This window comes from Ammospiza caudacuta, chromosome Z, assembly GCF_027887145.1.
Source record: "Ammospiza caudacuta isolate bAmmCau1 chromosome Z, bAmmCau1.pri, whole genome shotgun sequence".
Classification (NCBI taxonomy): domain Eukaryota; kingdom Metazoa; phylum Chordata; class Aves; order Passeriformes; family Passerellidae; genus Ammospiza; species Ammospiza caudacuta.
The window spans coordinates 79,459,313-79,475,142 of record NC_080632.1 but is presented as its reverse complement, the minus strand read 5'-3'; the positions used below and the strand labels follow the sequence as shown (position 1 = coordinate 79,475,142).

Here is a 15,830-nt window from a genome sequence, read left to right as displayed (position 1 = left end):
TGAGTACTTACAAGGGACAGACTGACCTTCTCAATTTAAACAATTGCTACATGTGTTGGTGTAAGATACTTGGCTAGACTAGCAACAGGAGTCTTTGATATCATCCCAAATATGTCTTTATTCTTACGTCTTTTTCTGTGCTCTGACAATGGAACCAGATGGGTTGTCTTCATTTACACTGGTAAGGACTGTGCTTTGCTTGCAATGTTGCAAAATTTCATTTTCCTTTTAAATTTACATTCTTCTTTTGACTTTCACTCCATCTGAGTCTGGAAATGTTCTTGTTAGTTTGCCAAGATGCCTAAATTGGCCTGACACTCTTTTTAATTCAGCAGGCAGCAGCTATTCTCAAAAGCAGATTAGAATCAGCTTTAGGGAAAAAAAGCATGGTGTGAAGTGCTTAGGATGTCCTTGCCTTGTACAGCGCAGCAAAATCTTATTGTTCTCAACTCTCTGTGCTGAGAGAGTGCAGGAATTTAGTAATGCCTTCCCACTGCCCTGCCAACCAGGTGGCAGAGGAGGGATACAAGCTCAAGGAAGGTAATCTCCCTGCTTAGCCTATTCCTTAACCTATTCATTTAATTGTTTTAATTTCATACACTTTGTACACTAGGCAAGACCAGTATGCTTTCTGGGTTCTGCAAAAGTATTAGTTAGTTCTACCAGGGTCCGTTGTGCCAAAGGCAATACAGGGATGCAGAGGGAGGAAGACTCTAACTCAGTGGTTTCCCATGTAGGTGACAAGAGAGCCAGAAATCTTCTTACCCCATTTTTGTAGAGGACAGAGGGCATAGCTTGTCTCAACCTGCTGAAGGCAACTAACAGCTGAGTTTCTGCTCTCCACTCCCCCTTAAGTCAGCACGGAGAGATCAGCACATCCAGAGGCCATCCATCCTGATGTTCAAGGGAGGAGCTAAGTGGCTCTCTGGAAGGGCTGATCCCTCCTCACAAGTGTGCTGAGGCAGAGCACCTAGCTGGATTCATCTCACCTCACTTTAGTTGTCTTAAACGACTAAAGTGAGATGAGATAAATCCAGCCCAGAGGAAATGATCCTATAGTCACACAACGACTGGGATATCTTTGGGTCTGCTGTGGCCATAATTACATCATCAGTCTTCTGAGCAGCAGGCATTTGGGAGCGCTGCCAAAATACAAGTAACACATTTGTCCTGCTGCCTAAAATGTACTTTTTGAAACTAAAGATCCCTTGTTTACTGTGGGTTGACACCACTCCAGACTCTTTCTTTACAGAGAGGGTCCTAGCCTCTCCCTTGCTTTTGTACCCTATTTCTGCAGTCTGCTCCAGTGATTTATTTGGATGGGGTTTCTGATGCTAATGGTGTTTCTTTGAGACAGACTCTTCTGAGCAAGGAAATATTGTCATCGTAATTTGCAATTCAGGGTTTATGCTGCCTGGCTGGAACTAATTTTTATTCCCATGAGGAGGAGCTGTCTTTCTGTTTTTATTTTTGCATAAATGAGATTGCTGGGTTTCTGGGTACACTGACAGCTTGCAGTTCAGGGTTCAGAGCCACTAGTGGGTGTTGGGCTTGTGTTCTGCCTTGCTGATGGGAATACTATGAATACAAGCTCAGGTCTTTGCCATCACCTCAATTCATGTTCCAAAAGCAATTGTGCCTCTGACAGGCTTCAGAGGTGGCTTTTTATGTGCAGCTCCAACTGTCAGCACATGAGCTGAGTCGGGAATAACATTTTCTCTATGGCCAATGTATTTTATCCCACAGTTTCTTTGGATTTAATGGACGTAACTTTCCACTCAAGGATGTTTGAAGAGTACAGACTCAAACACAAAGCACTGGCAATCTGAGGTATTTGGCAAAGATGTCTACTCAGTTCTTCACAGTCTGAAGTAGGGCTCTATGTAGACAGAAGAAAAGCACATAAAGATACATATACTGTTCTAACTTTCTAGTGTAAAATCAGCATAAGCAGTGCTGGCACAGGGTCCCTGCACTGATGTGACTGCATCCAAAGCAAGAGTTGCTGCAACTTTGTGATCAAACTAAATTGGTGTCAAATCCAGACCAGAGCTTTCATGGAGGTGAGCTGTCTCTTAGTAGATGTCCTGAGGCTCCCCAAAGCTGAAGAGTAAGTGTGGAACACAGAAGATGGAGCAGCTCTGGTTGCACTCTCCTAAAACATAGAGACAAGTAAATACAGGGAGATTGGGCATACTTACTAGGCAGTCTTGTATTTTCCCGTTTCTCAAATGAACTGCCCAATGACCATGGATATTCTTTTATGTATTGCCTTGCACTGAGTGAGGCTGATGGATGGTTGGTCACTGCAGTAAGGGTATTCCCAAATAGGACATGCTTAGGATGCTTCAGTGAGAGGAGAAAATAAACCAAATGGCCTTTACAGCAAGGTACTGCCTTTTCCTGTTTGCCTCTCTACTTTATAGGCATTTTCAGAATCAGGCACTTTAATTAGAGATTAGAATCAAGAAAATGAAAAGTAAAACTAGCACACTCACAGAGGGAAAAGTCATTCTGCAGGGACTGAGAGGAGATATGCATAGAGATATGCTATTTGCCTCCTCTTTTTCTTCATGATGCCTTATTTCCCTTTATCTAGAAAACAAATAGTGGAAAAAATAATTAGTAGTGAATTCCCAATCCACTACTCACTCAAAAGATTGAATAAAAACAAAGATGAGCTTCATGTTACACCACTTAGGTTTGTACACAGCCTGTTTCAAGCCCCCGAGATTTATTCTAGGCAAGTATTTTGTTTTCTAGCAAAATATCTTTCAGCCAAATACAAATTTGAGAATCATGGTGTGGTTTGGGTTGGAAGGAATGTTAAAGAGTGTTCAGTTCAAATCCCCCTGCCACTGGCAAGAATGCCACTCACTAGATCGTGTTGCTTAGGATATCAAACCAGTCCTTGAACACTTCCAGGGATGGGACAACAGGTTGTCCCAGCATCTCACCTTCTTCACAGTAAAGAATTTATTCCTAATATCGAGTCAAAACTCTCAGTTTAAGAAGGTTATCCCTTGTTCTATCACTATCTGCCTATGTAAAAAGGTATCTCCATCTCTTTTATAAGCCTGCTTTAAGTACTGGAAGGCCACATTGAGATCTTCCCAGAGCCTTCTCTTTTCCAGGTTGAGCAACCCCAGCTCTCTCAGCCTGTCTTCATAGTGGGGATGCTCCAGCCCTCTGATCATGCCTGTGGTCTCCTCTGAACTCACTCCAACAGGTCCATCTCTTCCTTGGCCTCCAGAGTTGATCATCAGGCAGTGTAAAATGGGGTGGAAAATGCTAAATGTTGAGGAGACAAGGAAGAGATTATTGTGATGATGATGGCTAAGCCTTGGCTCCCTCACCCAAATTCTTGAGTATCAGGATTGAGAGCTCTTGCGCTCTAAGAAAAATGTATCTAAATGTCTCCCAGCTCCTATTCACTCCTTGATCTCTGAGAGTGTTTTCCCAAAGGGTGGCACATGCTAATGCTCTAAACAGCCAAGATATAGGCTCTGGCAGTGAGATTTTTTAAATTCAGTTAGAGTGTTTTCTGCTGATTCAATGCCATCTAAGTTTAAATCAAATCTTAGTATATACTTAACTGGATGCTGAATGATTGCATTCATACTTTTGCTAGTACAGTTATATTATCAGTTGTCCTGACAAGAGGGATGGTAGTTTTGACAAGACATTTACCCTCTCCTTAAGTCTAGGGATCCAAATAATAGGTGAGATAATTCAGCAGGATTGGAGTCCTACAGTGAGAGAAGCCCACTGCATACAGATAAGGTCTGTGATCATTAATTAATGTTAACTACTTGTTAGCTGTTCCTGAAATGGAGAGAAATCCTTCAAGTTTTCTATGAGATCTCAGTCAAATTATGGAAATAACAATTGAGAACCATAGAATCATAAAATGTCCTGAAATGGAAGGGACCCACAAGGATCATGGAAACCCAACTCCTGTCTCTACATAGGATGATCCCCAAGAACACCACCATGTGCTTGTGAGTGTTTCCAAATGTTTCTTGAGCTCTGTCAGGCTTGATGCTGTGACCTATTCCAGTGCCCAGCCACTCTCTGGGTAAAGAACCTTTTGCTGATATCCAACCTAAACCTCCCTGGCACAACTTCAGCCATTCTCTCAGGTCCTGTCACTGCTCACAGAGTGACAGGGACAGTGCCTGTCCCTCCTCTCCCCCCATGAGGAAGTTGTAACTACAATGAGGTCTGCCCTCCAGGCTGAACAGACCAGGTGACCCCAGCCCCTCCTCACATGGCTTCCTCTCAAGGCCTTCATCATCCTTGCTGCCCTCCTTTGGATGCTCTCTAGTGAATTTATATCCTTCTTTTATTGTGGCACCCAAAGCTGCACCCAGAGCAGGACAATTTGCTCCCTTGCCCAGCTGGCCTGGTGTCCCCAGGACAGGGATGTCCCTTCTGGCTGCCAGGGCACTGCTGACTCATGTCCAGCTTCTCATCAACCAGGATCCCCAGGGTCCCTTTCCCTGGCACTGCTTTCCACCCCTCATTCCCCTGTCTGTCTGTACAACCAGAGTTGCCCCATCTCAGAAGGAGACTCCATCACTTGTCTCCGTTAAACTTCATACAGTTGCTGATTGCACATTTCTCTAGTCTGTCAAGGTCTCTCAGCACAGCCTCTCTGCCTTTGAGGGAAACATCAGCTCCTTCCAATTTACTATCATGGACAAACTTGCTTAACAGTCCTTTGAGAACCTATGTCCAAGTTGTTTGTGCAGACACTGAGGAGCACAGGGCCCAAGATGAAGCACCCCACCACAGACCAGGTGTCAGCCTGAGGTAATCCCATTTACCATAACCCTTTGTGTTCTATGCATCAGCCAGTGTTCACCCACTGTATGATGTAATTATCTATCTGCAGACTGGACATTTTGTCCAAAAAGGATATTTAGGGAGTCCAGCTCTTTGATACATTAGAAAATAATAAAAAAATAGAACTGAAAATAATTTTAGAAAGTTATTAGTCTGTCTTCATGCAAGATAATTCTTTATTTAAAACATGGTTTGAGGTCTAAACTTAGTCCACCTAATGATGATTGCATGCCCTATAATTCCTGTCATCATTGACAGCACACCCCTGTAGATGACAGGCAAGCCTTGTGACAAGGACAGAAATGTATGTTTGAGAAGCAGAACATTAGAAAGCCTGAAAACTTTGATTTAACAGTACAAGCTGTGGGCTTAAGAAGGCTCAGTGTTACAAAATGTGCCAGATGTTTGCTTGTGTTTTCTTCTCTGCAGTGGTAGATTTAAAGGTTGTGATGCAGAATGTGGAACATAGTCTGGAAAGGATTTATATAACAAGCTGCAGTTAAATTTGGTATTTCTGATGAATGACCGAAGAGCTTCAAGTAAAAGCACCAAGTGGATTGAATACTGCCTAAAAAATTCACATCTTTGAAGCAGCTCTCAGAAAGTCTCTTCCAATATGTTTATGTATTTAAATTATGTTCCCAGAACAGGCAGAGAAGACTACTGGGAGCAGAAATCCCTACTAATCTTTCTCTAAGCTACATAGCTTGTTTTTATATTGGGAATAGAGATTTAAGACCTTGCCAGACAGAGAAAAAACATTTTATATTGCTTGGATGAAATTCTTTGCCTAGTATGAGGCTGTGTGTACATGCAATTCATGTGAGGGGAGTGCTCTGGAGAGGAGGGGTGGCTTGTCCCCAGTCACATAATGGCCTGTGTGCTGGACCAGGTGCAGCACTGACTGTCAGACTTTTAGACCCCACAGTGAAGCTATTGAAGTTTTCTGAGTAAAATGCTACAAAAGACTGATAGAAATTAATGTGGCCCACACATCTCACTCAAAAAGAAGTTCATGTTGCAGTCTGGATTCTGTTTGCTGTTTGGCATTTTGTATGCTGTAACAGATTCCAGCCTTTGGAAAAACTAGAATTTTTTTTATTCAGTCATGTTCCCAGCATGCAAGTTGATAAATGCATCTTCAGTGGTAAAAGATCCACGAGGCTCCCTCTCTGCTTTTGGTTACAGGTTGAGAACTGCATTGTACCACCATAGCGTCTGAGTGTTTCCTTTTAGTTATGAATGTAATTTTTATTGATATTTTGGTATTTGTACCGTAAATTGAAAGACTGTCCCCTTTTTCAAATGCTTGTGATACCAGTTATTAATGGTAGTTGGGACAAGTGATATCGAAATATCAATTAGTGATCTCTAAATATCAGTAGTGAAATTATGTTGAGGAAAAAAAGAATAAAATCACAGAAATAAAACATAGTGATTTTATAGGCACCAGTGGTTTCAACTGATTATATTTAAGTTGCTACTGTAGGAGGATATTACAATACAGAAAAAAAGTATCAGTAGAATAACGAGAAAGAAGAATTAAAAGGGAATTTGTAAGTTTTATTTGTGAATTGCTGTAGAACATTTGTATGGGCACTGAGTATGCCCACAATCAAACAGGAACACCCTGGAGGACTTGGGCTTGCTATGTACTAATTTAAGAGTGCTATTTGTACTATGTGATTTTTAAAAGCTGGAAGGAATTTTGCATTAATACATTGTATTAATTAGAAGAGGCTGCTGGGGAATAAAATAGGAAATAAAATGTAGCAATCAGATGCCTCTTAGGCAAGCATATCAAAAGCCCTTAGTAACTAGGTCTAATGCTATTCTATTATTTTATCCATGAAATCACTGCTGACAAAAAGTTTTGAGGAGACAAATGTCTGTGAGGTGTCAAGAAATGGAGCAACCATTCTAGGAGCAATTTAGTTCCCATTTGTAGGAGAATACAAGGCATCACTCTATGTTACGGTGTTCAAAAAAAGTCAAGCTGTGTACACATACAGAGGGAAGCCGTATTTTCAGGAGCAATCATTTTTTAAAAGTTTTGTGTAGAAACTCCAATACTGAACTTCATCAGAGTTCCTTGGATCTGTGGAGAGGAAGAGTTGCAAAGGAATTGAGGAGCTGAGAGAAATTTTAAGTGAAGTGTTTAATTTAATGCTGAAATGATTACCCTGGGAAGGCATGCTCATCACTGGTGACATGCCCAGGAGAAGGGTGACAAACTGGGAAGGGTTCAAAAAAGAAAGAATGATCTAAGAGCGGGGCAACTGACCTGGGAAACAAATTTAAGGAATTAGGTTTGTTCAGCTTGTCAAAGGAAAGCTTATTAAGTCTTTGGATTGTGGTCTGTTAACTCCATGTATTGGGAAAGCAGATCATGTAACAAAGGGATCTTTAATCTGGCAGACAAATGATGTAACAAGATCAAAGAAAAACTGGAGCTACATGAATCAGGCCAGACAATGTGTGGATCTTAATAGCAGATGAGCAATTGAGAACAATTAATTTTGGCATGTGGTAAATTACCATCTTCTGGAAAATGTAAAATGTGGAAATTTTAAAGATTTGATATTTGTTCTCTGAAGTTTTGGTCTGTTGAAGATACAATTTCTTCATTTAAAGATTTAAAGTAGTGAAATCTTGTGTCCCTGATATTTTATATTTTTCAGAAGTCTGATTTATTCACTCTTCTAACCTTTTTATGGGCTTCTTTCTGTACGCCATGTATGCCATTTGAAATTTCAGAGTTCATTTGCAAAACATCTATATCCTCCCCCATGGTCTGACAGTCTTTGAAAAACCTCCCTAGTGGAATCAGTGTTAGAAATTTAAGCCATCGTACATCCAGTTTATTGAGATCACCAATTGTGGTCGATTAAACATAATTACACTGAAAATAACACTTTAGAATCTGTTTTCCAAATACTGAATATCGCTTACCACATATTCAGGGAGAGAAAGGACCTATTACACTATCAACTCTGTTAATAAATATAACCTAATAACCATAATGCATCAAGTATATCACATGAAAGATGAATTTAATATGGGGACTTAATTACTGATTTGTAATATAACTTCTGTGAGCTTTGCTTGGTTTTTCTGAACCTTAACATTTTAATACATATAATTTTCAATTAACTCACAATATTAACTTTTGGTGTAGCATTTTGTTATGCTAGAGATAGTAAAGAGCCCCATTGATGTGTTTGGGAAAAAATGTATTTACAAATTTTCTAGAGCCTGGGCATCAAAGGAGCTGCTGAGACATCCTGTTGTGTCTCCAGTGCATTGCAGGCCATTAAATTCCACCCACCCACCTCTCTGTGTAGACTAGTTAGTTTGATTAGTGCATTTTTATCCACAGGAGGCTAAACACTTGTGTACCGTAGAGTCTTATCTGTTCAATAAAACTAGTCTGACCCCTTTCCTTTCTTAGCTTTGTCTCTGGAAATGGCTCCACTTAAGCTATTGTGGGAATTCTTTTCTTAGCATTTGGACAGCAGCATTCAAGGATAGACAGGTTAGCTCTCTGTCGTCAATGCCAAGGGGATGGTCTTGTGATGAAAATCTGCCAAAAGATTTTCTAACCATCCATATTGAGACACCCCTTGACTCACTAGGAGAAGACAGTCTACAGGTATTGAGGACGGGCAAAACAGTTCTAAGTACTCTTTCTTAAAAGGATCATGTTTGCTTCATTTAAAATATTTGTTTCCCCACACACAGTTGTTGTTATGCCTGCATTCTATCACATAAACACTATATGTTTTTATTTTGCATTCCCTCCAAATACTAAGGTTACATTTTCACCACAGCTTGACTTTTCTGTAGCAAATGTTCTTGAATGAATTCTATTTCTCACACTCTAGTCTAAGTAGTCAAAATTTTGCCAGGCCCTGATGCTATAGTGGTCCTGACCATCTTCACCATCATATCTTCTCCAGAACAGTGGAATGAATCCTGACTTCCCACAGAGCCTCTGTACTGCTGGCTGTGTTATTGTGCTTGGGTATCAGCTCCCTATCTCTTACCTGCATGGAACCCTGACACTTGACCTGTTTTCCTGATAATCCAATGCTTAGGTCAATAAATAGCAAAACAAAATCTGGATAAAACACAAGCCAGTGTTACTTAACTGTAATGTATTTACTCCTGCCAGATACTTAAATACTTCTCCATTTCACTTTGTAGTTAAAAAGGCTTGGTTTCCTTCTGTTTGCTCTATATTTCATAGTTGAAACCTTGATATGGGGTATAAAGTAGATATCTTAATCTGAGTGCTTTGACTTGTATCTGAGAGATAACAGTAGTAAGACCAAAGGTTAAGCCTTTATTTTACTCTTTGCATTAGAACTTTGAGGATGAGGTTTGGTAACTTGGGTAGATTCACAAAAAATAATAATTAATTTTATTTTTTTTTACCTCACAGTAGTTCAGATTTGTATGTCACTTTCTTCAGAAGAATTCCAGAGAGTCCATGTAAGGGAAAACAAAATTAATTGATTAGTTTGGCCTCCATAGTGCTCCATAAGTGAATCAGGGCTGATGAATGTCAGGAGGCATAAGATCTATTTAGGGCTTGTGTAGGCAGATGCATTGGTTCAAGGGAGGGTTTGGTATGCTACGGATTTGTTCTGGTTGCCTCCCAAGAAAAGGCTCTGGATCCAGTGACCTTGAGAGGTTTCTCCATTTTCTCTGTTTGTGAGATGCAACCATGCTTGTGAAATCAGCCACACAGATAAGAAATGCTGTTGGCTCTATAAGGTTTATTTATCAGTGAGTGCATACTTTCCTGTGGTTAATCAGCTATTGAAGCTCAAAAGTTTTTCAATCCTTGCTAAGAAGATAGAACTATTGTTAATCTATCCTGACTACAGGAGTGCAGCCTTTGTAGTGAAGCATTGCTGTTGAAAAACTTGATCATATAAATAATTTGTACAGAATTCTGTTATGATTTTTTAAAAGGTTATTGTTGCAGGCTTAGATACGACTGGGTGATCTGCATTGTTCAGTTGCATTCAGAGTCTTTCAAGCTAAGGATGTACTTCAGTAGTGAATCCCTGTGTGGTGGCTGCAATTTGGCAAGTGGCTCCCTGGGAGTAGGATGGGGATTTCAGGAGTCTTCTTGGAAGAATTACATGGAAACAGGTCCTGCAGGGAAGATGAGTCTGAGAGAGTTGGTTAATATTCAAAGATCACTTCTTCTCAGGCTTAAGAACAATGCGTCCCGATGAGCAAGAAATCAGGCAAAGCAGATGAGAGGCCCTGCATGGATCATTAAAGAGGTCCTGTCATTAATTAGGCATAAGCAGGAAACACACAGGAGATGGAAGTGGGGATGGACCACTTGGACTGAATATAGAAATGTTAACAGAACAAGTAAAAATGAGACAAGGAGGGCCAAAGCCAATCTGGAATTAATTTTAGCCAAGGATGTCAGGAACAAGAAGGTCTTCTTCAAACACATCAGTAACAAAAGGAAAACAAAGGATAATGTGGGCCTGTTACTTCACGGAGGAGGGGAAGTTGGTAAGAGAGAATTCAGGCAAGGCAGAGTTAATGAACACCTTCTTGCATTGGTCTTCATTGGCTACAACAGCCCTCAGGGATCTCTGACCCAAAAAAAATCAGTGTAAAGGAATGCTGGAAGCAAGGCTTTCCTTTGATCATGTTCGAGAACACGTAGGCGATCTTGGCATGCACAGATCCCTGGGCCCTGATGGAATCCATCAACAGGCATTGAGGGAACCGAGGGACACTGTAGTGAGGCTCCTCACCATCATCTTTGGCAGGTCATGGCAATCATGAAAGGTGCCTGGGGATTGGAAGAAAGTAAATGTCACCCCAGTTTTTAGAAGGGCCAAGTAAGAGGACCCAGTGAACCATCAGCCAGTCATCCTCACCTCGGTCCTGGAAAGATGGTGGAGCTCCTCATTTTGGAGGCCATCTCTTACCCCATGGTTGACAAGAAGGTGGTCACAAGTGGTCAGCATGGATTCACAAAGGATAAATAATGCTTGATCAACCTGGTTGCCTTCTGTGATGAAAAAGCTACCTGAATAGATGAGGGAAGAGCAGTGAATATTGTCTACCTCGACTTCAGCAAGACTTTTGTCAGTAACACTCCAGTGTCATGTTATAGTGCAGAAAATAATCAATAAGAACGCATATAATAAAGCATGCAAAATATCCCCTGTGCATCTTCTCTATATGCCTTGATCTGCCCCTTGCTAAACTGGACACATTAGCTACCCTAAAAAGCAAGACTGTGTATGTAAATAGCTTTTGTTACAAACCACTATAGGCAAAATATCTTTATATTTTTATGTAGTAACTTTACAAGTAATTAACTACAAGTTGTTTCTTTTCATAGACGCCCTTAAAACAGTCACTGGGACGGAGATTAAAGACATGGGGAGTGATGGAATCTTCTTGTCTATGATAAAAATAATATATTTAAGATTGTTTTGCAAATTACATAAGGATTTATGATGTCTTCAGCAGAGTTATTTAACATATGAAAGTGAGAAAACAGGAAGAACTTCAAGTGGAAAAGGTAATACTGAAAAGCATTGGGAGTTTGTCTCTCAGGGAGTAGGTAAATTTTGTTTGGTAGCTAGGACATTTTTCCCTGAGTGTGGCATGGTATTGCCAGGTCTGATCATTCAGAGATGACATGGCATTATGAGATTAGTGATTAATTGAAAGACTTTATTTCTTTTTATTTGCCCTTTATAATTTCAGGGTGGAATCTGTTTGTTTTAAAGCCTTCCTTTATTGCCATGAGGGCTAGCAGTGCTTTGGTCTGAAACAAAGCAGAAGCAGAATTTTGTTTAAATAATAAAGCTGAGACTTGAAAAGAAAACTTCCTGCTCTTGCAGCGCACTGGATTTCAGGAAATTGCCAGCCCTGTTGCAACTTTTGTCTCTCCTTGCATGACCCTCTAAGCAGTGTCACTTCATGAAGGTAGAGGCAGTGATTCTCAAAAAAATAGGGTTCTGTGACCTTAGTAAAATCCCAGTGGGCTTGGGTCTTTGTAAATCCCAGTGGGTTTGGGACTTGCAACTTTTGTATTTCATGTATCTTGAGAGACTGGTTCACTACTCCCCTCTGATCCCTAGAGTACAAAAGGAAGTCTCCCGTAAGTCGTGGGTCTGGTCTACCTTTGCTAGTTTGTTGCTCCTTGCTTTTCATTTGCTTCTTTTAAAGCTCCTCAGTTTGTCTGTAATGAGATTAAATTGCAATTGTGGCTGAATTATTTATGGCTTTTAATGTAATTTTCCAAATTTGAATTCCCACTGAGAAAAGTTAATTAAGTTTTGCAAAGGCAAGTTTGAAATACATTTCAGATTTGCAGAAGAGTTTTCAAGATTTGCACTGAAACCCCAAGCCCCAGTGGGATCTTCCATATTTTAAAGGCATCAGAGTTTAGCTTCTTCCTAAACACCCCTTGTACTGCAGGATCTCTGACAGCCTCTAATCCTTCCAGGCTTCACAGCATGCTCTGAAAATTGCAATTTCCTTTTCTTCTTTGAAACAAATTCTTATCATTTCTTGCATATGGTGTTACAACTGACAGCATGAAGTCCCAGCCTGAATATTAAGACTGTAATTCTATTTCTTGAGTTGTGGTGCAGTGTATAAATTCATTCAACTGGACTTCCAAGGTGGATGCCACCAAAATGAAATCTCAATTAATTTACTAATGACAGTCAGTTGGGACCCTGCTCTATGTTGAGCAGTGGCTGATTCATATTTTAACAAGCTATTGTTTTCCCAATTTAAATTCTATAATTTCTTGAATCATCAGCTTTTCTCCAAGATGCACTGGGTGGTGTTTGCATGATTAATCATGCATTTTGACTTTTACTTAGCACACATATTTACATAACTGCAGGATTAGTTAAGAGAAAGGGCAGAATGTGGCTTCCAGATGAAGTGGAAAAAAGTTTGGCAGCGGAAAGAAGTTTCAGCAAACAGCTCCAGGTCAGGAATTTGGAAAACCACATGTCTGAGACAACTGGGCAGTGAAAGCTTTCTGCCAGTGGGGAAGATGAGGGTAATACCACTTCTTACGGGTATTTTCTGTGTTGGAGTAGGAGAGGTCATTTGGGCAACGTTTATAAAATACTGCCGGATTGTATTCTGATTTCATGCCTAGGTTTACTAGAATGTTATGGCTATGAAATTATATCTAATTTCTGTTCATTTGGAAGGTGTTTGATGGTGTCTGTCTTCTGCATTACAAGATAAAATTTCTCCTTGTTTGTTGAAAATATCTTTTTATCAGCATGTTGATTTGATTTTGGCTATTGCAGTGTTAGTTTCATACAGTAAGTGTGAGTTTTAAGAATTATATAAGATCTGGCTGAAATGGGCCTCTAATTTTATCTGGAGAGGTTTAAGTCTGTTTAATGGCTTCTGATAAATGTGTGACACTTAAAATCAGTGTCTTAAAGCTCAAGAGGATAGGGCCTCATCTCCTCTTAAGCAGCTTGTCTCACCATTCTCAGACTCACTTGCTGGAGCAAAAACCTGCACAGGTGCACCTGGCACACCTTGCCTGAGGGCTTGTTATAGCTCCAAAGCTGAAATTCAGAAGTACAGGGAGACACCTTGGACTGGGAATTAGATGAGGGATTTCCCACTCCAGCCAGGTAGGCATGTAAGAATGCATTTTCCTGGAGAACAGCTTCCTTCTCCGTGGCTCTTCTGCAGAGTTATTTTAATTCCTTGTATGGATGTGCATGTACAGCAGCTTGAAGCTCATCACAGCCCTACTGATTTCCCTCTATTAGGAGAGAGAGTCCTGGAAGTCCTCTTCAAAATAGGGTTCTGTTGCATTAAAGCATTCACAGAGGAGCATGCGTGGGCTAATGACTCATCAAGTTTTTTGCTACCCCTTGGGAAATTTTAAAAGGACTGAGTATCAAGAAAGGAGGGTTCTTTCTGACCTTAAGTACTATCCCCTGTTTTGACTGGAAAATTTAGGGCTGAGGGTTTACATACAGACTCTGAAGATGCTTCATCGCTCTCCCTTTTGTGTGCTGTGCAGAGATGGAATAGAAGAAAACACCCAGTGTATCCTTTGAAAACTGTGGTAGCTGCTGTTAATCAGCTGTCTACAGATTGGATCTGTCTGAATCCTGATATTGTATTAGCAGAGTACCCCCTGTGTTAATGGTTGCTGGCATCACCTCTGTACTATAAATATCCCACTGGATAGTCACACAGTGTTAATTCTTGCATGTGTTCATACCATTTTTACTTGCTTTTTCTAACCAAATATTTACAAACAATTCCATTGTACTCTCTGGCATCGTGAGGCAGCTCCCTAAAGGAAACCATTAATTTTCTGCTGTACAGCATTGGTTGATTAGTTGCTTTGTGGAGGAGGAACTGATATGAAAGTGTAGAAATGAAAACAGCAACACTCCTGCCAAGCACTGTAGCCTGTTGCTTTCATTCATCAGCTGGTTTTATTCATTCATCTGAAGGAATGCTCGTGAATTAATCTTATTGGAGAGCTACACAGACTGCGAGGCAGTGCTCAGGAGCACAGCAGCCTCCCTCCCTTGCTGTCTTCTATCAGAATCCCTGTTCCCAACACCAGGGGTCAGCTTTCTACTGTTAATTTGAAGCCCTTTCTGCTCTAGCTATGTTATCTAGCTGTTACAGAATACAAGGAAACCAACGAGAAGCTCCGGCCCTCCTCTAGAGCAAACATACTTTACAGGAATGGTTAAGGTGGAAATACTTATGTGTTGGGTAACTTGTGTTGCACTTCTCTCAGCAGAGCTATTTTCTAATTGCCTTTCTCTTCCATCCAGGAGCTGCAGTTATCTCTTTGCTGTTTAGACTGACTTTGGAGCCAATGGATGTGACAGCTCCTTCACAGTGACCTGGGATTGCAGAGTGGGCAGGATTTCTGCCTGCCTGCTTTAGTTACTTACATGGTCTTCATTGCTGTCATGTCTGAGGTTCCTTTCTGCCTTGAGAGTCTCTGTCTTTCCAGATGAGGTCATGCAATGCTGCTTTACTTCTTAATGATGAAAAAACTATGCCAAGGGGCTCACAGCAAAGAGCAAATACTGAGATCAACATTCATCTCACATCCTGTAGAGCAGTCCTAGAAACAGCAGGCTCTATTCCCGGAATTCCCACAGAAGGGAAGTGACTCAAGAGACACTTTTTTTCAAATATGTTATTCAATCCTGATTGCCACTTCCCCAGACCTGTGCCATCACACTGTGATTCTGTTCTGGACAGCCCCTAACTTTTCCCAACCATCCCATGTGAAGAGCAGGAAGCTTTCCAACTCAGATGTCTTTGCTGGCTAGCATTCAATCAGACAGCTGGGTCACCAGGCAGCTTTAAAGACCTAGTACTTCTTAGATTTATTTTAGGAATTACTAGTTATATAGATTGAGTGTTACATAAGTGTAATGTCGCTATCAGTACCCAAAGATGGCAGTGTCATTTAAAATTATTATTTTTCAACCAGGTCAACAACCACAGGGCCACTGGGGTGAGAACAGAGGGGGGAAATAAAAAATGGCAGAGGGAAAGAGAGATCAGCATTTTTAGCAGCTGCCCATAGTTAGATTGGTTTGTGTCAGTCATGAAACTGGACCTGAAAATATTTTCCTATCTTGATGTACACTCTGAGAAAGAAAACTTCCAGCTAAACCTGGAAAAGCAGTTGCAGAAATACGTGTAAGGGGGTCTGACATGGAATATCCCATGCATTCTCATACTTGAGAGTAGCAGGGGGAACAGGTGCTACTTCTGTGTATGATGCTGATGAGATCTCCCCTGGAATGTTGTATCCAGCTATTAACAGTTCAGTCTTCAAAATGGGTGTTAAAATTGAAAATGGTTCAGAGATGAAGCACATTATGACTTATGTTTGAAAACTCTGCCTTACAGTTAAATTCTTAAACAATTCAACTTGGCTTGTTAAGGAG

The 15,830-nt window shown here is 40.7% G+C and overlaps 1 protein-coding gene across 1 annotated transcript in view; it reads left to right on the top strand.

Annotated features, from left to right (window-relative positions):
• Positions 1–15,830, top strand: part of DNAI1 (dynein axonemal intermediate chain 1) — a 130,627-nt gene that overhangs the window by 27,650 nt on the left and 87,147 nt on the right. The gene's annotated exons all lie outside the window — the stretch shown is intronic.